Source organism: Polypterus senegalus, chromosome 1 (genome assembly GCF_016835505.1).
Source record: "Polypterus senegalus isolate Bchr_013 chromosome 1, ASM1683550v1, whole genome shotgun sequence".
Lineage (NCBI taxonomy): Eukaryota > Metazoa > Chordata > Cladistia > Polypteriformes > Polypteridae > Polypterus > Polypterus senegalus.
Window position 1 is genome coordinate 206,671,889 of NC_053154.1, and position 25,399 is coordinate 206,697,287.

At 37.9% G+C, this 25,399-nt stretch overlaps 1 protein-coding gene across 1 annotated transcript in view; it reads left to right on the forward strand.

Moving 5' to 3' along the window:
* The first annotated feature begins 10,225 nt into the window (after positions 1-10,225).
* The window catches only part of LOC120538378, a 29,115-nt gene continuing 13,941 nt past the window's right edge, over positions 10,226-25,399 (forward strand). The window contains exon 1 of the mRNA XM_039767871.1: positions 10,226-10,409. The gene's annotated coding sequence lies outside the window, so the exon portion shown is untranslated. The remainder of the gene's footprint in view (positions 10,410-25,399) is intronic.

Consider the following 25,399-nt stretch of genomic DNA (forward strand, 5'->3'; position numbering starts at 1 on the left):
GACCCTGAAATGGATTAAAAAGTTTTACATGGAAATGATAGAAAGTGTAGGCATGACAAAGCATTTAGGTGCACTCTGAGACTTAACTGTTTTGAAAGTTTTAAACTTTTCAAGTCACTTCATCAAAGAGATTATTATTTTGTTTATTAAATGTTTTTGTAACAGTGAGCAATGTTAAAAAACAGTTATAACAGAATGAAATCACATACATTAGTATATAAAAATGATTTCAATACCATTATACAATATCTTGTAGTCAAAAATGGAGCCCAAATAGGCTAGTGGTGGCATTAATAGATTTCATAGGTACTAGATTCTAACTCAAGTGATGAAAAAATTCATGTAATATTGTTAGTTATTAGATATGGATGTTCTATGACTGGTTGGCGGCCTGCACCACCACAACCTACTCAAAGCATCATGATGCTCCAACAATGATGGATGGATTAAAAGGCAGAAGTCTACGTGACCATCATCATCAAGTCCTTCCGTGAGATCCCTAAATCAAAAAGAGGACTGTTTCATTTATGTTAGGTAGAATGCCCAGAGGGGACTGGGCAGTCTAATGGTCTGGAATCCCTACAGATTTTATTTTTTTCTCCAGCCGTCTGGAGTTTTTTTTTATTGCTTTTTCTGTCCACCCTGGCCATTGGACCTTACTCTTATTCTATGTTAATTAATGTTGACTTATTGTATTTTTCTTACTGTGTCTTTTATTTTTCTATTCTTCATTATGTAAAGCACTTTGAGCTAATTTTTGTATGAAAATGTGCTATATAAATAAATGTTGTTGTTGTTGAAATGTCTTAAACCTTTTTTCAAAGAAATGCCCGATGGAAATCTGTGTTGAAGTTTCTAGCTAATATTATTTGCTGCATCTGACCTTGATGAATAGCAGATCATTGTGGTGCTTTGCTGATAAATTCCAGACTCAGAGAATTGCTGAATCATTATAGTCTTCAAATGATGCAGCTGTGAGATTATTTTTAAGTGTAATGGAATTCCTTAGTACACATATAGGTACTGTATGCACAAGTGTCTTTCAGCCATGATCAGGCAGCTTGTCTCCTCTTGAATTCATTGACACATAAGTTAAGCTGCCTGTATTTTTTACTTTTATGCTCACAATTATTTTGTGATTTACCCATTATGATTACAACAACCCAGGAAAGTGAGCTGCTGTGACTGAGGTTTGCACATGCCGGTATGGAGCACACGACTGAGTGTTCAACTGTTTTGCTGCCAGAATTGGCCATTAATCAAGTAAAATGGGAAACTACAAAAAATATACAAGTTAAAGTGGCCTCTCTGAAGATATATTTGAAACAGGAAACTTATCCATAATTGAAGATGCAAAGAATGTTTCTCTATTTTAAGATAGATGGGTATGTGAATTAGCATTTCAATGGGAGTCAAGTAAAATGACAACTTTTATTGGCTAATGGAACAGATTGCAATATGCCAGCTTTTGAGGCAGCTAAGGCATCTTCTTCAGGCAAGAAGGATCCTTAGCTGCTTTGAAAGTTTGCTTTATTGTAATCTGTTCAATAAGCTAAATAAATTTATAATTTTGCTTGACTTCTCATGCATCCATAATGAACAACATGGTACAATGCCCTATTACTAATGGGAACTTTTGAAATTTCACTAATTCAAAATATGTTAACAAAAATGTAACTGTCATGACAAATTCCACTAAGAGCCAAGTTGTGGACAGACAATTAGGTATGGCAATTGCAGTAGGTGCCTTTTAATTTAAAAACAGACAAAGGGATGAGTTAAGAAAATCCATGGATGTATGGTCTATAATGATGTTCCTCCATTATGAATAGCTGTAGGCCATCTCCTTATGTCCTGCTACAGTACTTTGAATATCTAATGATGATATGAGACATATTGATTTACTTCATTTTTAGCATTTTTTTTTTACTTAATATTATTTTCTTCAAAAACCTTTTAATTCCAAAAGTCTCATTTCTTTTGTTCTTCCTCTGGAGAGCTGTAATACATCTGATGAAATGCTAAGTTTAGCTTTTAATTATTATTCAGATAAAGGATTATTAATCTTTGCTTTTCCAGTCTTCCTCTTTACTACTATTCCATTATTTGCATGAGATCAAATGATTTTTCCTATCTTTTTTTACCCTAAACGTAACCTTAATTTTCTCGTTCAACACTAGGCTTGTAAATATTGCATAACCTGTCTCAATAAGTCAAATGTTAATACTCCCGTGACCCTGCACTGTCTTTCACCCTTCAGAAAATGTCAGTGCTTAATATTTTCATTCTTAGCCAGTGCTCATTTTTTGACTTGACCTGCTTTTCACCAAAGATTTATTTTGTGTTGTGAATGTAACTAAACATAAGGCATTCTGTAACTCTGTACTTTTACTGTTCATAAAATATGATTTTCCTGATATGAGGTAAATTCAGAATATGAACAGATGTTTCATTTGTCTGTTTTCTAATGCTGTTCTCAGATTTAAGAAAGAATTTTCTTCACAAACACTGCCACTGTCAAAGGTTTTGTATAAACTATGGGCTTTTTTATAGGGGGAGCTATCCATCTATATTTTATACCTACTTTTGTTCTCAGGCTTGTGGATATATAACACAACAGGAACCAGACCATAATAATAGTCATAAATATTGCAGACACATAACCATTAATTCAGATTTGAATAAATCTAAGCAGTGTATAATATTATCATCTTATTTAAAGCCCTACCGTGGCTGTCTGTTTGTCTGTCCAGAATTTTAAATCACCTGTAGCATGCAAACCATTTAAACTATTGACCTGAAATTTGGTACACATATTCTACGTGACATCTACTATACGCTTTCTGGATGATGATTGACCTCCAAGGTTATTCCTCTTTTTATTTTTATTTTATTTTATTGTAGAATCAACTCTCAGAAGTGGCCAGCAGGGTGACCGTGCGGCACATGTTTACGGGCACCATTCTCTTCCCTGTCACCTTTGCCGTCACTTCCCCTACCTCTTCATATTTTAAATCATTCTTAAGTTTTCAATCTGCCTCAAGTACCAGCTTAAGTGAAAAATTAAGGAAAACGTACTAAGTAATTGCAACAAAAACACTGACTTAATCAGTTTAAACAAGAAAAGATGCTGACAAAAGAAGAGAAGAAGCAGGCCGCTAGGGTGGAGAAAAGAAGAGCTGCTCAGGAAGCAGCAAGTACATCAACCTCTGAGCAAACGAATGCTAAATATGACAACTATGAATACTCAAATCAAGTGTATTCACTGCACGTTATCGTGCAGTGTGCCATTACTGGTATATTACATTAATTGTGGAAATAATGAAAATGGAATCACAAAAATTGAGGAAAACAAAATTCTGAGCACTTGAACGCACATGCTTTTTCTCCAATGATGCTACTACACCTGTAATGACACCAACAGTTGTGGTGATCGATGTTGATTTATATAGTAGTCCCAATCTGAAAATAAGTGACAACAAACAATTCAGAATGATTTGAGAAACTATGGACTACCTATTTAAATTCTAGTAATTATTGTATCGCTTCTCTTTCCTTTAAAATTGAGTTTTAAAGCTCTGAACTGTAGCTATGTGTTTTCCCTTGCTACTCATAAATAATTGTCTGTATGTGTATCACGTGTACTTATATTAGGACTGGAATGATTGTGTCCAGAGGTGAGATTTTTTAGCATCAGGGTTTCTTGGTGTCTTGTTAATTGTAGATATAAACAAAGAAATGTTAGACAGATTGTTCCCACGTGTCTGACTGCACATATATGTGTATATTGTGTTTGACCTGTTATGAAATTCAGGGATACCTTGAATTAAATGAAATGTCTCCAGAAAGCCTGTTAAGTGAACGCTTAACCATCTTCTGTTTGCCTAAATCTGAATTGTCCTGGACACTATGACGAAATCCATCCAGCAGGTAAAATCAACCCAAGATGGGATGCCAGTTCTCTCTGAACACACAGATGCACACACACACACAGATGAGCCAAGTCTCACTCATTTAAAGACAATTTGGAGCCACCTGTTAAGATAACAGCATATATTTGGACTATAAGTGAAAACCAAATCCATCAATGAACATGAATCTTCTTCTTCTTCTTTTGGCTGCTCCCGTTAGGGGTCACCACAGTGGATCATCTTCTTCCATATCTTTCTGTCCTCTACATCTTGTTCTGTTACACCTGCATGTCCTCTCTCACCACATCCATAAACGTTTGATTAGGCCTTTCTCTTTTCCTCTTCCCTTGTAGCTCTATCCTTAGCATCCTTCTCCCAATATACCCAGCATCTCTCCTCTGCACATGTCCAAACCAATGCAATCTCACCTCTCTTACATTGTCTCCCAACCGTCCAACTTGAGCTGACCCTCTAATGTACTCATTTCTAATCCTGTTCATCCTCGTCACGCCCTATGCAAATCTTAGCATCTTTATCTCTGCCACCTCCAGCTCTGTGTCCTGCTTTCTGGTCAGTGCCAGAGCCAGTCAGGGTCTCCAACCCATATAACATAGCTGGTCTCACTACCATCCTGTAGGCCTCCCCTTTCACTCTTGCTGATACCCACCCGTCTGTCACAAATTACTCCTGACACTCTTCTCCACCCATTCCACCCTGCCTGCACTCTCTTTATCACCTCTCTTCCACAATCCCCATTACTCTGTACTGTTGATCCCAAGTATTTAAACTCATCCACCTTCGCCAACTCTACTCCCTGCATTCTCACCATTCCACTGACCTGCCTCTCATTTACACTCATATATTCTGTCTTGCTCCTACTGACCTTCATTCCTCTCCTCTCTAGAGCATATCTCCACCTCTCCAGGTTCTCCTCAACCTGCTCCCTACTATCGCTACAGATCACAATGTCATCAGCAAACATCATAGTCCACGGGGACTCCTGTCTAATCTCATCTGTCAACCTGTCCATCACCATTGCAAATAAGAAAGGGCTCAGAGCCAATCCCTGATGTAATCCCACCTCCAGCTTGAATGCATCCGTCACTCCTACCGCAGACCTCACCACTGTCACACTTCCGTTGTACATATCCTGTACAACTGTTACGTACTTCTCTGCCACTCCCGACTTCCTCATACAATACCACAGCTCCTCTCAAGGCACCCTGTCATATGCTTTCTCCAGGCTAACAAAGATGTAATGCAATTCCTTCTGGCCTTCTCTAAACTTCTCCATCAACTTCCTCAGCGCAAACATTGCATCTGTGGTGCTCTTTCTTGGAATGAAACCATACTGCTGCTCACTAATCATCACCTCACTTCTTAACCTAGCTTCAACTACTCTTTCCCATAACTTCATGCTGCGGCTCATCAATTTTATTCCCCTGTAGTTACTGCAGTCCTGTACATACTCCTTATTCTTAAATATCGGCACCAGTACACTTCTTCTCCACTCCTCAGGCATCCTCTCACTTTTCAAGATTCCATTAAATCTGGTTCAAAACGCCACTGCCATCTCTCCTAAACACCTCCATGAGTCCATAGGTATGTCATCTGGACCAACGGCCTTTCCATTTTTCATCCTCTTCATAGTTGTCCTTACTTCCTCCTTGCTAATCTGTTGCACTTCCTGATTCACTATCTCCACATCATCCAACTTCTTCTCTCTCTTGTTCTCTTCATAAAAACAAAAATATTAATTTCAAAGTCAGAAAAGAATGATACTCTATTTACAATTTCTACAATAAGTCACACTTCTCAGTAGTGTTTATAGGCGAAACTCGGCAAAGTGTTTTTCGCAACACATATGTTGTGTTCACCAGTGACCTTGTTCAATGAATATTTTTCTGGGAGTTCATCATGCATCCAGCTTGGTCAATCATGCAAAAACCCATGATTATTTGCAAGGCCAGTGTGACATCACAGAGCTGTAACAACCATGCACAGAACTTTCATGCATGTTTACTGTTAAGATTATTGCCATCATGGCATGATGTGTGTCATGCTTGATAGTGCTGGGCAATATTTTCCCCCATCTGTAACTGCGGTCAATTTACTAAAAGGAAACCCAGTTCTTCCACTCATATTTATTTCAACCTCTTGGATTTCCATCCCTCATGCTTTAAAAAAAATACAGAAAAATGTATATTTCAGGTGTACATTTGATGATAATGAGAAAATTATGAGTACTGCCACCAGATTTATAACATTTTTTCATTATGCATACAAATTAGCCATTTGCCCAGCTGTGATTCCAAAACAAGCCTTAAAGGAGCCCTGCCCGTCCCCCTCCCCTCATCAGAAAACACATGACAAACCAATGAAATAATACAAATAAAAGATGTATTACTATTTACAAGGCATTTCTTTTTTCTCTATGAAAGTATCTGTACAGATAAATCAGAAACAAAACAGTCATTAAAGCAGTGCTTGGAGCCATGACTTCAAAAAATCATACGAGTCCCACACTGCAGCTTAGTGGTATGGGCAATGTGTGCCCCAAGAGTGGAACTCCGTAAGTGCAATGATCTATAATGTATTTACTTATTGTTAGTTTGTGGTTGTTTGTTGTATTTCAGTTGAGGTATTTCTTCAGTCTGTGTAGTTTGTTGCTTAATGCAAGATGGCACAATTGTTAGCACTACTGCCTCACAGCTCAGATCACATATTTGGTCCAGCATAGTCGACAGGCTTTTCCCTAGCCCTCAGTGACACTTAAAAGACAATTGCACCATTATAATCTATTATCATTCAAATCTAGTTCCGGTTCTCCTTACCCATTGACTTCAATGAATTTCACCAAACTCACAGCTCACAGAACTGTTCAGAGAGACCAGTAAGCACGCATTGTAAGAGAAATGCATCAGAAAAAAGTATGAACTTGTCTAGTCATCCATTGAATGTTTGAACCTGATTATTTCATTGTAGAATTTTGGAAGAGCTGAAGCCTATCCCAGTAGTACTGAGCAGGAATTAACCCTAGACAGGAGGCCAGTCTAGGTATACCTCCGCATTCATTCATAGACAGCCAGTTTAGAGATGCCAGACCTAACCTCTGACATGCAAACCTATAAGTAAAACTGGCATACCTGCAGGAGATTAATTTGCATGGTAAGAAAATGCAAACCCCACACAGGTAGTGATCAGGCAAAGATTTTAACCTATGCATCACTCTTTGAAAGTTAAACATTGTAGAATTATTTCCTCCATTGCAACGGAAAATCTCTCTATATGTAAAATCCAACGTCTGTATGTCTGTCTGGTTCATGAGAGAACTTCTTAATGGATTTAGAACAGGTTTTTTTCTCTAATTTGCTTGAACATTACGATTGATTTTGTGACTTCTTTCTAAGTATTATAGTTTGGTTGTGGCACTGATTTATTTGCTCAAATCTGAGAGACAGGCTGCAGGCCAAGGGGCGGGGGAGGCGGGACCGCAGGAGTGGGGAGCTGGGCGGGGCCATCTCCACTAACATGCCAGCCTCTATTCGAGTCAGTCTACCTCTCATCACGTGTTGGAGTGTACCTTGCCTCCACTTAGCTAGCAATACCTGTTTGTTAAGCAGACATTATTATCTAGAGGTTGTTAAAGAGTAACCTTTGACTTTTTGAGAAAGAGATCTAGCTATGTGTGTTTTAGTAGGTACCTGTTCATTGGCAAAGATATCACGGCTGCATGCTCTTCTCCCCACATGGGGGACGCTCTCCCATCAGAGCTGAGCATGATCAGATACAGTGGCAATATTTCACATTGGAGTGTACCTACCTTCCGCTTCACCAGAGATACCTTGCCAACTATTTACATTTTTCCAAAGAGATACAACAACAACATTTATTTATATAGCACATTTTCATACAAAAATGTAGTTCAAAGTGCTTTACATAATGAAGAATACAAAAATAAAAGACACAGTAAGAAAATAAAATAAATCAACATTAATTAACATAGAATAAGAGTAAGGTCCAATGACCAGGGAAGACAGAAAAAACAAAAAAAAACTCCAGACGGCTGGAGAAAAAAATAAAATCTGTAGGGATTCCAGACCATGAGACCGCCCAGTCCCCTCTGGGCTATCTACCTAACATAAATGAAACAGTCCTCTTTGTATTTAGGGTTCTCACGGAAGGACTTGATAATGATGGTCATGTAGACTACAGGCTTTTAGTCCATCAATGTTGGAGCATCATGATGTTTTGAGTAGGTGTTGGTGGCGCAGGCCGCCACCACAAAGAAACTGGAAAAAGAAACAGAAGAGAGTAGGGGTCAATACAGATTTTAGAGCCACCATGAATAGTTATTATGATGAATTGAACATACAGAGTATCAGGATTAAATCAGAGTGAAGTTATGAGAAGGCCATGTTAAAGTAATGTGTTTTCAGCAGTGTTTTAAAGTGCTCTACTGTATTAGCCTGGCGAATTCGTATTGGCAGGCTATTCCAGATTTTAGGTGCATAACAGCAGAAGGCCGCCTCACCACTTCTTTTAAGTTTTGCTTTTGGAATTCTAAGGAGACACTCATTTGAGGATCTGAGGTTACGATTTGAAATATAGGGTGTCAGACATTCCGATACATAAGATGGAGCGAGATTATTTAAGGCTTTATAAACCATAAGCAGAATTTTAAAGTCAATTCTGAAAGACACGGGTAACCAGTGTAGTTACATCAAAACTGGAGAAATGTGCTCGGATTTTCTTTTCCTAGTTAGGATTCTAGCAGCTGCATTCTGCACTCGTTGCAAACGATTTATGTCTTTTTTGGGCAGTCCTGAGAGGAGTGCGTTGCAGTAATCTAGTTGACTGAAAACAAAAGCGTGAATTAATTTCTCAGCATCTTTCAATGATATAAGAGGTCTACCTTTTGTTATGTTTCTTCTACATTCTCACAGCTACATTCTCACCCTGATAGCAAAAACAAAACTTTTGTATATCAAGACACCCTTGGATACAAAAGCTATCAATATAAATTCTTCTCAATACAAATTATTACATTTTTAATAGATTTTTAAAGTTTTTCCTGTTTCATTAGTACGCGGGTGGAGGCGTGGGGGACAGCTACTAAAAAATAAAACATTAAAAATAGAACAGACATTAAACACAATACAATTATTCAATACAGTTCATTCTAGCTTGCAAAAACAGTCTTCAGTATAAGTAGACTGAGCTCTGCAATTAAACTGACGACCACAAAAGGAAAGACTGGCGGTGCAAGTTCTTGGAAAAATTCAAGTCTGATAGAAATTCAACAATCACATTCCAGCTGCAACAAACTTGGAACTGGAAGTAACAAAATTTAATGAAAAGCAGAAAAGAAATACTCATTGCCTGCATAAATTTGGATACAAATTTAAGAACATCATTATCCTCCAGAATGGTTTGAACTAAGTTTTGCAATTCTGCATGTTCTCTGCAAACATTTCACAACAGGTTGATTAACCTTTTCTACTGCCATTGAGCAGGTTCAGAATGGCACAGTGTTCAATACTTTTACCAAGCTGTAGACTATTTGATATCTTACATTAGAATCTTACATTATTACATATATATAGTTGGGACACAGGCAGGCTGAATAACTTAATCGGCTATGAAGCAGAGGCAGGAAGTGGACCAGCATCCTTGCGGTGTAGACATTCTCCACAGGTCTGCGAGGCTTTTGCACCAGTTACTCATGTTAGATCTACTGATGAAGATTTTAAACTGTCCCTCTGTGAGTGCGTGTGACAATCCAAGACTGCTACCTGCCGAACAAGCGGTGATTAAAATGGTTAGATTTTAAGGAAACGCAAAGTGAAGATTCTGTATATTGTATGTTATATTTTGCAATCAGTCTTAATTGTAGCATTGGGCAGAAACAGACTAAAAATTCTAACAAAAATAATGTCTCAAAATGTTGTTTACGTGCTAAGTACCGCATAGTATTGGCATGGTATATTAAAATCCAACCATTCTGAACATTTTTAATTCTTTCCAAAGACGCGAAGGTTGGAGTTAGACAGCATCAACTAACACATTTTAGAAACCAACCGTAATTTTTTAAATCGACTAGTCTACAGATACCGAAACGACTGTATACACTACATTTTTCGGACTGGCGTGCCAGTCTTTGCCCTCCATAACTTTGCTTGCAGAGTGATCGGCAAAGCGCGCTCTCGATTAGACGCGCGCACGATATCCCACTGGCCAAAGAGCTGCAGCGACGCTTTGCGGGCGGTTGCTTCAATACCGACTAATAAGTTTCAGTTTTGGAGAAGTGAAAATAGAAAGTAAAAACATAGATCGGATGGCTGTTCCCACTGTAAAAAAAAAAACAGCTGAGAACAAGTAATAAAAATACATATTTTAATAGCACAGAAGTGGTCAACTGGAAAGAAGCGACCTATACGTAGGTTTCTCCTTGCTTAGCTGATTGGAAATTTCTCAGACACATCATTTCTGTTACTGGTAAGCTCTACCTGCTCGTTCACTAAATCTTACTAATGTATAAACGTTAAGTAGGAATCTTAAGATATAATGGAATGTTTGGTCGGGTCCTTCAATTAGCTTTCTTCACCCATAACTGGCTCAGGGGATTTCCTTCATATTTTATTCTATGTTATTATTTATATTTTGTGTTGTGGTTGTATTTCTAGCACACGTTAATGTAACTGGCCAATACAGTGAACTCTGATTCTGATTCTTAAGGCAAATGTATTAGCAGGATACATTTTTGCGCCAGTTTATACCATTTTAATCAAAGATAGGAATCCGAACGCAATGTGCTGAAAGACGAGTCATAAGGTGGTACAGAGGAAATTAATTATTAGACCAAAACAATGTTAATAAAAATATTCCATGCAGCGGGTTAAGAAATTATTCAGACTCCTTAACTTTATGCACACTTTATTGTGTTTGTAAACTTGCTAAAAATCAGAAACCGAAATCCCTCATTCATGTGTTGACATCATTCACTCAAGCATTATGTTTCTTGTTCTTCATCACTTTTATGTTCAAGCTTTTCTGTTTTTCTGTGTTTTGATGTGAATAATATGTGTCATGAAATTTTTAGTACAACCGCACCCCACAGTGTGAGTCAAAGTAATGCTCAGGCCTAGAAACTGCTTGACAGGAGGTTTACAATATAAAGCACACAACCTTCTCAAAACTTTTAGCTGTTACAGTCAAGTGAGTAAATGCTTGTATATGAAATAAAATATCAGCATACATTACGTGTACTGTCAGGATTTGAGTAAAGAAACACTGGCAATGTGAATACGGTTTGTTGACTTCTTATTAAAACAACAGATAGTGTACTCATTTCAGTACACAGTGTAAGTACTTCAGTATTTGGTGTACATACTATGAGGAATAAATCAATTAAGTTGCAAACGGCACCTTATACAAAATAAATAACACCATGAACTAAATGTTAATATTTTTTATAATCATATCTTTTGGAACAGGCTTGATTAAATGAAGTACTCTTGTTTTCCCTAAACATTGTGCATTAGATTAATGGATGACTTTTAGTTGGCCCTGCATTAGATAGCGTGGGTGTGTGCATGAATGTGCCCTGCAGTGGACTGGCCCCATACTGTCACGATAGACTCTGTGAAGGAGATTAAGTGGCTCAGGCGATGGAAAATGACAAACCATTTCCCCAAGGCTATAAAAGCACATGGAGGTGTGGCATCAGATAAACATGATTTGCCAATGATCTACCAACACAGCATTGCTTTAGTTTTATTTGATATAGACACTTATTTACCAGACAATTGTTAATCAAACTCTTATATAAAGTGCACGTATCCTCTTTTTTGTAAAGTTAAGGTTGAAATCCTCTAACATCTTCTTTCTTGGAGTAAACACAATTTCTGGTGTTGAGTTGTCATAGCTACCTCCCAAGAATAAATAACATTTCTGTTTTTTCTGTATTCAGAGCCTAGTAGTTTTCATCCTTTAATTCTCATTTAATTCACTAACATGATTAATTAAGGATGCCATCAGAGAAACGTCACTTGGTCTAAAACAGTGGTTCACAACCTTTTTTTGGCCATGCCCCACCTAGACCTCTCTAAAATCATGATGTCCCCCACTGTAACATATACCTTATTCTTATTATTACCTATTCAAAAAGTGAACTCCTACTCACGTGGAGGAAGCCCATAATGTCATTAATTTGGTCTAAACAAGTTTCCAAAGAACATGGGAACGAAGGAGGGAAAGGATAGTTGAAGTACTGACAAAGAAATCAGAAATTGTTAAAAAAAAATATATAACATGAAGAAAAATGAAAATACAGCAAAAACATATAATAAGAGTCATGATATTCATAAATATAAAGTAACTTTAATGACAGCTTTTTCTGTAAAATTTTGATCATTTTATATTTTTGTTATATTGCAAAATTTTATAATCATTGTTACAATTCATATTACTTTAATGGTAAAAACGATTTCTAAGTAGAAAAATCATAAGTTAAAGGTTTCTTCACCATCCCTTCTATGTTTATATAAACATATACAGTGCATCCGGAAAGTATTCACAGAGCATCACTTTTTCCACATTTTGTTATGTTACAGCCTTATTCCAAAATGGATTAAATTCATTTTTTTTCCTCAGAATTCTACACACAACACCCCATAATGACAACATGAAAAAAGTTTCATGTTTTTGCAAATTTATTAAAAATAAAAAAACTGAGAAATCACACGTACATAAGTATTCACAGCCTTTGCTCAATACTCTGTCGATGCACCTTTGGCAGCAATTACAGCCTCAAGTCTTTTTGAATATGATGCCACAAGCTTGGCACACCTATCCTTGGCCAGTTTCACCCATTTCTCTTTGCAGCACCTCTCAAGCTCCATCAGGTTGGATAGAAAGCGTCGGTGCACAGCCATTTTAAGATCTCTCCAGAGATGTTCGATCGGATTCAAGTCTGGGCTCTGGCTGGGCCACTCAAGGACATTCACAGAGTTGTCCTGAAGCCACTTCTTTGATATCTTGGCTGTGTGCTTAGGGTCGTTGTCCTGCTGAAAGATGAACCGTCGTTCCAGTCTGAGGTCAAGAGCGCTCTGGAGCAGGTTTTCATCCAGGATGTCTCTGTACATTGCTGCAGTCATCTTTCCCTTTATCCTGACTACTCTCCCAGTTCCTGTCGCTGAAAAACATCCCCACAGCATGATGCTGCCACCACCATGCTTCACTGTAGGGATGGTATTGGCCTGGTGATGAGCAGTGCCTGGTTTCCTCCAAATGTGACACCTGGCATTCACACCAAAGAGTATAATCTTTGTCTCATCAGACCAGAGAATTTTGTTTCTCATGGTGAGAGTCCTTCAGGTGCCTTTTGGCAAACTCCAGACGGGCTGTCATGTGCCTTTTACTAAGGAGTGGCTTCCGTCTGGCCACTCTACCATACAGGCCTGATTGGTGGAGTGCTGCAGAGAAGGTTGTCCTTCTGGAGGGTTCTCCTCTCTCCACAGAGGACCTCTGGAGCTCTGACAGAGTGACCATCGGGTTCTTGGTCACCTCCCTGACTAAGGCCCTTCTGCCCCGATCGCTCAGTTTAGATGGCTGGCCAGCTCTTAGAAGAGTCCTGATGGTTTCTGTAACCTTCCCCAGATTTGTGCCTCGAGACAATCCTGTCTCGGAGGTCTACAGACAATTCCTTGGACTTCATGCTTGGTTTGTGCTCTGACATGAACTGTCAACTGTGGGACCTTATATAGACAGGTGTGTGCCTTTCCAAATCATGCCCAATCAATTGAATTTACCACAGGTGGACTCCAATAAAGCTGTAGAAACATCTCAAGGATGATTAGGGGAAATAGGATGCACCTGAGCTCAATTTTGAGCTTCATGGCAAAGGTTTTGAATACTTATGTACATGTGCTTTCTCAATTTTTTTTTTTTAATAAATTTGCAAAAATCCCAAGTAAACTTTTTTCATGTTGTCATTATGGGGTGTTGTGTGTAGAATTCTAAGGAAAAAAATTAATTTAAACCATTTTGGAATAAGGCTGTTACATAACAAAATGTGGAAAAAGCGATGTGCTGTGAATACTTTCCCAATGCACTGTAAATGTCTCTGTAAAAAATAAAAATAAAAATTATTTGTTTATTTTTTTCTACCATTTTTAACAGTGAATTTCTGTTTTTTCATTTTCTAAATTGTTTAACGTACCTAAATTCTTGCTTTGTCCTCTAAAAATCAAATTGCCCCCCAGTGGGGCGTGTGCCCCACATTGGGAATCACCGGTCTAAAAGAAAGGTATACAGTCAGGTCTGAAAGTATTTGGACAGTGACACAATTCTCATAATTTGGCTCTGTATGCCACCACAATGGATTTAAAATGAAATCATTACATAACTGAAATGTAGGCTTCCAGCTTTAATTAAAGGGGTTTAACAAAAATATCATATGAGTCGTTTTGGAAAGACAGCCATTTTTATATATGAACCCCCAGTTTTCAGGGGCTCAGAAGAATTTGGACAAACAAACATAATTGCGAATATAATGATCATTTTCAATATTTGGTTGAAATCCCTTTTCATTTAATGGCTGCCTGAAGTCTGGAACCCTTGGCCATCCCCAAGTGTTTCCACCCTAGTGATTTTTTTTCAGTGAATGAATTTAGTCACTAGTGTTTATTGATGATATGATTGCTGGCAGAAGCAGCAGGATAAATTCTGAAGTGTGTAGGACTATTCTATCTGCTCAGATTCAGCCAAATGCTGCAAAACTGATAGGATGACATTTCACAGTACAAATGGACAATGAGCCAAAACTAATACAAAAGCGAATCAAGTGCTTTTCAATGCAAAGTACTGGAATATTCTTCAATGGCCAAGTCGATCAACTGACCTCAGTCCAATTAGACTTGTATTTCACTTGCTGAAGACAAAAGTGATGGCAGAAAGTCAAATGAACAAGCAACACCTGAAGACAGCAGCAGCAAAGTATCACAAGGGTGGAATCGCAGCACTTGGAGTAGGCCATGGGTTTCAGACAGCAGGCAGTCATTGACTGTGAAGGATTTCAACCAAATATTGAAAATGATCATCATATTTATGCTTATGTTAGTCTGTTCAAATACTTTTGAGCCCCTGAAAATAAGGGGACCATGTTTAAAAATGCTTTTTTTTTCTAATTGACGCTTACAATATTTTTGTTAACCCCTTTGAATTAAAGTCTATACTTTAATCATATCTTTGTTTCAAATCCATTGTGGTGGTGCACAGAGCCAAAATTATGAAAATTGTGCAATTGTCCAAATATTTATGGACTGGACTGACATTTTTATGCATATGTGGGTCAGCCTGTAACTTTTTAAGGAACAGTCTGATAACTGACACATTTAATGCATTAGTAATTGTGCTATTCAGTAATGAACTATTGATAATACTAAGAATGGATGCTGCCAGAACATCCATTAAGCTTTTCACTAGTGTTTTTGGCACTGGCTCTAAGGAACAGGTAGCACTTTCATTTTAGATATTAAAGTTATGACTTCATGCTCTGTTATCAAATAAAAATTGCTAAAGTGGTGTATGCAAGGTAAGACACTAATTGCCAATGTAATATTTAGTTTGCAAGGTAACACAAAAACATGGGACCTTAAATTGTAAATTTTATCATTTACAAAGTTCATAAAGCCTGCACTGCTAATGCTTGTAAGGATGTGACATTGAAATTCATAATTTCTGTTTGTTAGAATACCCACGGGCGGCACGGTGGCGCAGTGGTAGCGCTGCTGCCTCGCATTTAGGAGACCCGGGTTCGCTTCCTGGGTCCTCCCTGCATGGAGTTTGCATGTTCTCCCCGTGTCTGCATGGGTTTCCTCCAGGCGCTCCGGTTTCTTCCCACAATCCAAAGACAACATGCAGGTTAGGTGGATTGGTGATTCTAAATTGGCCTTAGTGTGTGGGTGTGTTTGTGTGTGTGTCCTGCGGTGGGTTGGCACCCTGCCCAGGATTAGTTCCTGCCTTGTGCCCTGTGTTGGCTGGGATTGGCTCCAGCAGACCCCCGTGACCCTGTATTCGGATTCAGCGGGTTAGAAAATGGATGGATGGATGGATGGGTTAGGAAATGGATGGATGGATAGAATACCCACTGTCCTAAACAGTACATGAGGATTATTTCTATTGCCATCTATTTATGTAGCACAATAGGTCAAACTGCCCTTAAACAGAGCTTTATTATATTTTTTAACACTCTTTGTCCAGGCAGTTCAAAAGATCTGCAGCTTTGTTGCTGTCTATCTATGTTACAGTTACTCAAGCTTAAGTGTGTGAGTAGTCTGATTAAACCAGAGTGAATTTATATGTACTCCTGCTCGAAATTAGTTTTAAAGGGAGCTGCTGTATGCAAAGCCTCTTTTTAAGTCAACTTATAATTTGATGTTATATCATCTAAATTGTTTCCACAATTATGCTTGCATTTCCCAAGATATCTACAAATTTTGATGCAGACTTATAATCTAGATGTCACACTGTTCTTGTTTTAATCTGCAAGTAAATTGGTAAGGGCAAAAACAAATCAAATGTAATTAGACAGTGATCAGAAATGACTTAATTTAATGCAGTGATATTTCAATTTTGATCCTCAGCTCTGTAAGTAATAATCAGATTATTGTTTGGTTATGTCAGTGAGTTGGGACAATCTGGTAAAACCCTACTGAATTTAACAAATGAGTAGAATATTTGCTGTAAGTTTCAGTTTCAGCATAAATGTTGTATATTAAAATCCCCAGTCAACAATATATGGTCATAATGTATAACTGAATCACATAAGAGGTTGACAAATTATTTCATAAATACTGAATGTTGCTCTGGTTGTTATGAAGTAGAAAGTCCCAAAAAACCCATTGGGGGAATTACCATCAATCCTTGGTTGAAACCCCAAAAGGCAAAGAAGAATCTTTATAAAATTAAAAAATGTATTGTCACAAACAGTTCTGTTAAACTGTGAAGCTCTAGAAAGCACACAAGGTAAGTTCCAATCACAAATCCAAAGAATGGTTGAAAAGCAGAGCACAAATCCATCAATATACAAAAATCACAACAATACTCACAAGAGAAACTCACCAGACCACAAGTGTATTTAATGAACTGCAAGGAACTGTGGGTTGGCCCCGCCTTTAGGGCTGACAGCATTCCCTTGACAGTGATAGGCAGACAGCCCTGCATCTTGGGGAACCACTCACAAAACACATGGCACATAGAACAATATACACAAATACATAGACACTAAATGACCAACATATGTAACATAAACAAAGGAAATTAAAACATTAAAAAAACAGATTTTAAACAGCATTTTAACACTAGCCTGAGGAGGACCAAGGTTGAAACATAACATTGGTTGTGTGTAGATTAGGACCTCAGTTGAAATCTGTTTTAATATCTAATATGAGTGTCTAAAAGGATGTGAGTTTGGCTACATTTTTAGAAGCAGTTTGCAGTTCATCACACAGAATTATCCCAAGGACACCTTGTCAACCAGTATCTCTTAATTTATGAAGGAATGTCCAGTATAACCATGTGGTGCTACCTTAGCTAAAGAAATAATGTCAGATTTACTAAGCCAGTTTTCAGTAAATAGATACAAATCAGATTTTCTACATAACATAATTTACCAAAGCAGATTAATTTCTAGAGAGCAGATACTTAAATAAGCAGCATTTTTATTTTTTTATATTTTATTGATTTTATTGTAATCATTCCATACAGATAGATCACTTTTTACAAAAAATAGGATTGAAAACAAATCAATCCCCACCCCTGAGAAAGAGAGCATGGCCGACGGAGTAAAACTTAAAGCTTGTAAAAATACATAAATTGATGAGTTTAATAGGCAGATAAAGATAAATGGAGACGAAAAAGAACTGGGAAGAGAATTTATTTCCTCAGAGCTTATTCTAAAATATTATTGATTAGATCCTGCCAGGTTTTGAAAAAGTTCTGCACAGATCCTCTAACTGAGAATTAGATTTTTTCCAATTTCAAATAGTGTAAAATATCGGTTTCCCACTGACTTAAAAGAGGAGAGTTAGGATTCTTCCAGTTTAGCAAAATAAGTGCATGCCAATAGTGTAGTGATGGCAATCACAGTTTGTTTGGGTGCAGGCCCAAAACATGTGACCCAGTGAGGCTGGGACTTGATTGCAGTGTTCACATATTGGATCTTGCCCAGGAAACATTTTGGACAGTTTTAAGTGAGACAGATGTGCTCAATATATAATTTTGAGTTGAATAATTGTATGCTTTCCGCATATGGAGCTTGAGTGAATTCTCTGTATTGCTACCTTCCACTGCTTTTCTGATATGTTGAGTGATAGATCTTTTTCCCTTTGTCCTCTTGGATCTTTGAAAGGGAAGGACTGTAAAATAATTTTATATATTGCAGAAATGTGTGAGTACTCGAAACTGAGAAATATTTTTTCCAGCATAGAGGAAGGTGCAAGATGAGGGAAATCGGGCAGGTTCTGTTTGACAAAGTTTCTAATTTGAAGGTAGTGAAAGAAAGATGTTGTTGAAAAGTTAAATTGGGAATGTAATTGCTCATAGGATTCAAAGATGTTGTCTATATAAAGATCTCTAAGCAATTTAATCCCAGATGATTTCTAGATATTAAAAACTGCACATGTTTGTGAGGGTTGAAAAAGGTGGTTCTCATGCAGAGGTGCCACAGATAAAAGATTCTCCATCTTAAAATACTTTCTACATTGGTTCCATATTCTGAGTGAGTGAAGCACAATTGGGTTGTTAGTATATTGGCAATGACTTGCATTTATTGGGGCACAAAGCAGGGAATATAAAGAAGTGCTGCAGGATTGTATTTCTATTGCCAACCAAGCCTGTGTATGTTCATCTATTTGTGTCCAGGTTTTTATAGCTTGTATGTTTGCTGCCCAGTAAAAAAAAACTGAAAGTTAGGTAAACAGCATTTTTAGCTGCAAAGATGTTCTTTGAACTGTTTTTTTTTTTTTTTTGTTGTTTTGTTTTAACTTGAGTTGCTGTCCTTAGTGTTTTCTCAAAAAACATGTAAAAGGTGTATTTTTTGGCTTGAAAATTTACGGTTTTATTAAATTTTGTACTGTAAAACATGCAAAACACTAAAAGTACAAAGTCTGATGTGTAAAAAGTATAATAATAATAATAATAAAATTATATGAAATGAATAATAATGTTGATGATGTTGTATGTCTGTCAAAATATATCTTCTGTGTGGTATGTCTTTGAAAGGAAAAACTGTTTAGGTGTACAATCATTTACCCAACAGCATAATGGTTAGTCACAACAACAATTCTTTCAATCACGTCATCATCAAGAAATAATTTCAAGTAAGTTAGTGGATCTTGGCTGTTAATGTTCACTTTTATTCCTGTCTGCCCCACAAAATCAAAACAAGGTGGTGCTGGTTTATTTGAAGCAGGATCAACAGAAACCCAAATACAAGCGTCACTTTCATATTCATCAGTATCACTTTCAGTTTCACTCTCCTTTTCAGTTTCACTGCCTGAAGACAGATTCACTTTATCATCAGTGCTGATGAGCAGCTCCTCAACATCACTGCTTGTATCACTGTCAAGAGCATACAACACCTGGGCTTCTGAAGATCGTGTCTTATGGGACGTCATTATGAGGCTAGGATAAGATGTGTCAACACCATTAACACTCTGACACTTATGTAAGACACGCCTATACCATTGCTGTAACGCAATACATCTATAGAAACCAAAACAAGTTAACTTAAACTACATTCTGATACTAGAAAAATAAATATAGAGTTACATAAATGTTGATAAAAGTTAAGTAGGCATAATAAAATATCATTAATTAAAAAAAGAACAAATTGGTATTAGAGGACTCCTTTCAAAAAAACGTTAAGGGGCCGCGATTAACACTGAAATGAAAACTTGGGTCGCAAATACTTAAAGGTTGAGAAACGCTGGGCTATGCTTTTATTTGCATATGAGGTCTCTAACCAGCAGTGAAAGGTATTGTTAAATACCACATCCTCTATATACAACCTCAAAAAGGGGCCAGACACAACTAAGTTACAAAATTTTGTTTTAGATCTGGTGCATAAGCATATGAAGTTCCTCCTAAATTTCTCATATTGTAAAACAATATCATTAGTGCTGTGGTGTAATAATGAAGTGGATACTTCATTGTTGGCCAGAAAGCCCAATTTAGCCTAAATTTCAGATACATTGACCTTTGAGAGACATTTAACTTAACTGCTGGATAAAGTTAGTTTGGAATTCCAACATTCTGCACTATTGAATCAGCAATTATGAGCACTTTCATTTTTTTCAGCCTTGACAGACATGCTGCTGAGTGCTGAGAATCTGTTCTGGGTCCAAATTGGTGACCTCGGTGCAGAGAGACTGAATTTTGATTTCTTAGACCCTCATCATTTCTTAGACCACTGACCTTATGGCCAGATTGGTACTGCTGATTATGGGCGCTCACTGACCACAATGGGGCCTGGAGAGACTGAAGCCGAATCATAAATAGCCAAATTGTCTAAATAGACTGAGTCAATTAAATTTTTGGTTTGCCTAATCACTAGTACATTCCTAAAATGATCCTCCATAGCGTGTATATTCCTAACCAAATGCTAAATAACTATACATTTTTGGTAGGTGAATTTATCTATACTGTTGGCCAGAAAACCTAAGCTATACATGCTGCAGGAGATACAATATTTAGACATTCTGGCATTGCAAAGGAGCAGGATAAACGTGACATTAGTGAATAATACTTTCTTTTACAGTGCTAGATTTAATCTCTTCTCCATTGCCTTTTCTTTACCATCTGGTATATTATTTTCTTTATTAGAATTCAATTGTTACATCTTACACACTTGACTGCTGTGTTCACCATTACATCCTTGTGTCCAGAATGTTTCCAATAAGAATGAAGCTTCAAATAAAAATAAGGCTGCAGATCTAAAATGTATTGCAGCAATAACCCAGCACTGAAGGTAAAAGAATCGCTGTGGATTTCAGGGGACACAGAGAAAATCATGTCCCTGTCAGCACTGGCAGTTTAAATTTAGAAAATGATAAATGTATCTCTTCCGTAGGCATTTACAAACATGAAACATGAGAAAATGTATGTTTTCAAATGTCGTAACTGGTGAAATCATTATGCGGCACAGTAACATAACTGCATAGGAAAGAAAGTTAAATCACCTGAATGCAAATAATTTGTCTAAAAAAAATAAATAACTGCAAATTGTAATTTTCTGCACATGATCCTACAGTATGCTCACTGAATACAGGTATATATATCATTACTATTCATTTGTACAGTGCAAATTATTATTTTCTGTAAGCTGGCAATAAACTAATGTTTTTTATGAGCTTTCAAGTAGGTAATATAATTGTTCCACCCAAAGAAAGTATATGCAATTTCAACACAGTATTTTGTGTTGAAAATTTTGTATTTATGTCCATTTTAAATTATTCAGTGGCTCCAGATTTATACTGAGTGATGGAGCGAGAGTACAGTCATTCATATTATCATTATCATGATACTGAAGATTTGATCCTATAAGAAAAATGAAGTTCCAGTGAGATGCTGGCTCAGGAGGAGGGAGACAGGATTGGATGGACACATCAGCCCTCCACTCTTGCCCCTTGAGGCTTGGTAAAATGTCTTCTGTAGTTTCACCAACAGAAACCTTGTTACAACCTTTGTTTTCTCTATAGTCAAGTTCAGTTGTCTTGTACGTGCTCCGCCATAGGCTGTAAGTGGCCATAGTAGGCGTGATCTGAGAACCTCACTAAACCATCAAATCAGTTATAGCAACGGACCGTGTGTACAAAGGGTAGGAGCTTAATCAGTGCTAGCTTATGACCTGCACTTACTCTAAAAAAATTGCAAGCCCTAGTCCCTATCATGAATAGGGTTCCCCCTTACCTATGTCTCTTGGAGCCAGGCAGACACATGTTGTTCCATTCAGTGTGGTGTGCATGCAGCCCTGGACATCTAAGGGCATCTCAGCCCTGTTTTTGGTCAATGTCATATTTTACTGCTGCGTTGATAGGCTCCACTGAATTAATTTTTTTCTTCTGCGCATCTCCAAAAATGATTAGACTGTGGGTGTATAGCAATTGGTTATACTTTTATAATAGTGGAAAAGCAAATCCTTGGGAATAGAATCTGCAGAAATCAAATATTTTACTGTACATACATGAGAGTACCATGCAATGGATTGCCACCAGTCTGGTTCTAGCCTAGTCCTTAAAAATACTGGTATACATTCTGGCCCACCTCCACCCTGAACTGATTTAAAAATTGTTGCATTGAATGTAATTGTTTCTATATTTGATGTTGTTAGTTAGTGGTATTAATTCACTGTGGAAATGATTTCTTTAGTAATAACATTTACTTGTCACATATTAAGGCATGTATTATTGGCTAGCTAAAGAAGAGCATAAACTTGTTCCACAAAAAGGAAATGTACAGCATTTGCCATAATGGCAATTAATGTATTCAGTGTGTTGACATATTGTACACTAGAAGAAAAATTTAGTGTTGCAAAGGTAAGTAATTTTAAGCTCTGGTCCATTTGACTTTTAGTCTGACTTCAGTCTGCTCTGGTGCTTCACTTGTTCTGAGCCAGCAGGTGGCACTGTCATTCAAATTGTAGTAAAAAGAAGAAAAACAAAGTTACCCCAGGGTCCAAATTTTGGGTCAGGACATAGTCTATGGTCTTCATCTGATCAAGTGAAGGATGTTTGCAACTTTTGGCAGAGAGATTTTTTGGCAGCTGTGGTCTCTCTAACTTCGGCTGATTTAATAACATTATTTTGCAATTGCTGAAAGGTTTTTCTTTTAATTTTCGTTTATCCGACCTCTGTCTGTTTAACAATAAGCCTTTAGAAACATCCCAAATGACTACAACACTCTGTTTCTGCTTAGCAATCCCCTTATAATGTATACACAAGGCTTAATATAGCATATAGCTGACTATACTTTCTTAGAAGGTTGGCGTCCTTCAACATCTGCAATAAGATACTGCAGATGTTCTACCAGACGGTTGTGGCAAGCGCCCTCTTCTACGCGGTGGTGTGCTGGGGAGGAAGCATAAAGAAGAAGGATGTCTCACACCTGGACAAACTTGTTAAGAATGCAGGCTCTATTGTAAGAGTAAAGTTGGACAGTTTAACATCTGTAGCAGAGCAACGGGCATTAAGCAAACTCCTGTCAATCATGAAGAATCCACTGAACAGTGTCAACTCCAGGCAGAGGAGTATCTTCAGTCCCAGACTTTTGTCACTGTCTTGCTCCACTGACAGACTGAGGAGATCGTTCCTCCCCCACACTATGCGACTCTTCAATTCCACCCAGGAATAATGCTAACATTATTCAAAGTTATTGTCTGTTTTCACATGCATTTTTATTACTCTTTAATTTAATATTGTTTTTTGTATCAGTATACTGCTGCTGGATTATGTGAATTTCCCCTTGGGATTGATATAGTATCTATCTATCTATCTATCTATCTATCTAATCTACAGTGCATCAGGAAAGTATTCACAGCGCATCACTTTTTCCACATTTTGTTATGTTACAGCCTTATTCCAAAATCGATTAAATTCATTTTTTTTCTCAGAATTCTACACACAACACCCCATAATGACAACATGAAAAAAGTTTACTTGAGGTTTTTGCAAATTTATTAAAAAATAAAAAAAACTGAGAAAGCACATGTACATAAGTATTCACAGCCTTTGCCATGAAGCTCAAAATTGAGCTCAGGTGCATCCTGTATCCCCTGATCATCCTTGAGATGTTTCTGCAGCTTAACTGGAGTCCACCTGTGGTAAATTCAGTTGATTGGACATAGTTAGGAAAGGCACACACCAGTCTATATAAGGTCCCACAGTTGACAGTACATGTCAGCGCACAAACCAAGCATGAAGTCAAAGGAATTGTCTGTAGACCTCCGAGACAGGATTGTCTCAAGGCACAAATCTGGGGAAGGTTACAGAAAAATTTCTGCTGCTTTGAAGGTCCCAAGGAGCACAGTGGCCTCCATCATCCGGAAGTGGAAGAAGTTCAAAACCACCAGGACTCTTCCTAGAGCTGGCCGGCCATCTAAACTGAGCGATCGGGGGAGAAGGGCCTTAGTCAGGGAGGTGACCAAGAACCCGATGGTCACTCTGTCAGAGCTCCAGAGGTCCTCTGTGGAGAGAGGAGAACCTTCTAGAAGGACAACCATCCCTGTAGCAATCCACCAATCAGGCCTGTATGGTAAAGTGGCCAGACAGAAGCCACTCCTTAGTAAAAGGTACATGACAGTGAAGCATGGTGGTGGCAGCATCATGCTGTGGGGATGTTTTTCAGTGGCAGGAACTGAGAGAAAATCAAGCAAGTGCAGTCAGAACTGAGGAAGCAGCTCCGTGACGGGAAATCTCACTACAGGGACAAGCTGCAGTGCAGGTTACAGCAGAACAACATGAAGGAAGTGTGGAATGGAATGAGGACTATCACTGGTTACACACAGGCTGTAAAACCTGCAAAGAAAGGGAGCAAGGACCATGAACTGAATGAGTTCTTCAACATGTTTGTCTCATCCTTGTTAGTTCAATCCTCCCCCAAAAGTGCAAGCCTCTGTGCATAAGCTGAGGAGGTTCTGGAATCCCAACTGCCACACTACATGACCTATAGTAATATCACATCTGTTGCCTCCAGTACCCTTCCCCTTCTTGGACTGACCATCTCTGCTGATCAGGTGAAGAGAGATCTAGGGAAACTCTGCATGAACAAGGTTGAGGGCAGAATGGAATCAGTCCTAGGAGGCTGAATATTTGTGCCAGCCAACTCTGTGGGGTCCTTCAGCACTTGATCTCCCTTTCCCTGAGTTTACAGAAGGTTCGTCAGGTATTGGCAAACATCCTCTGTAATCCCAGTACCAAACAAAGGACATTCTAGTGACTTATTGCCTCATACATCGAGAAGACCTTTTACCGACTGGTCTTTAAACAGCTACTAACCTAAGTTTGGTCTTCTGCAGTTTGCTTATCAGACACATATAGGTGTGAAGGATGTTCTGATCTACATGCTCCACACAGTTTACTCCCACTTGTACAAAGCCAGTACCACAGTCAGAATAATGTTCTTTGATTTCTGCAGTCCTTTTAACACAATTCTGGCTCATTGACAGGGGAAAAAGGTCTATGCTATGCATCTTGATGCCCCGACAATCTCCTTTTTGATGGATTATCTGACCAACAGACAGCAGTTTATGAGGCTCAAAGACTATTTGTCAGAAATGGTGGTGTATACCACAGAGACAACTCAGGGATCTGTCCTGTCTCACTTTCCATTCAGCCAATATGTAACAGACTTCAAGTATAATACTAGTGCTTGCTATCTATAGAGGTTCTTCTATGACTCCTCTATCATAGGCTGCATTAATAATGATG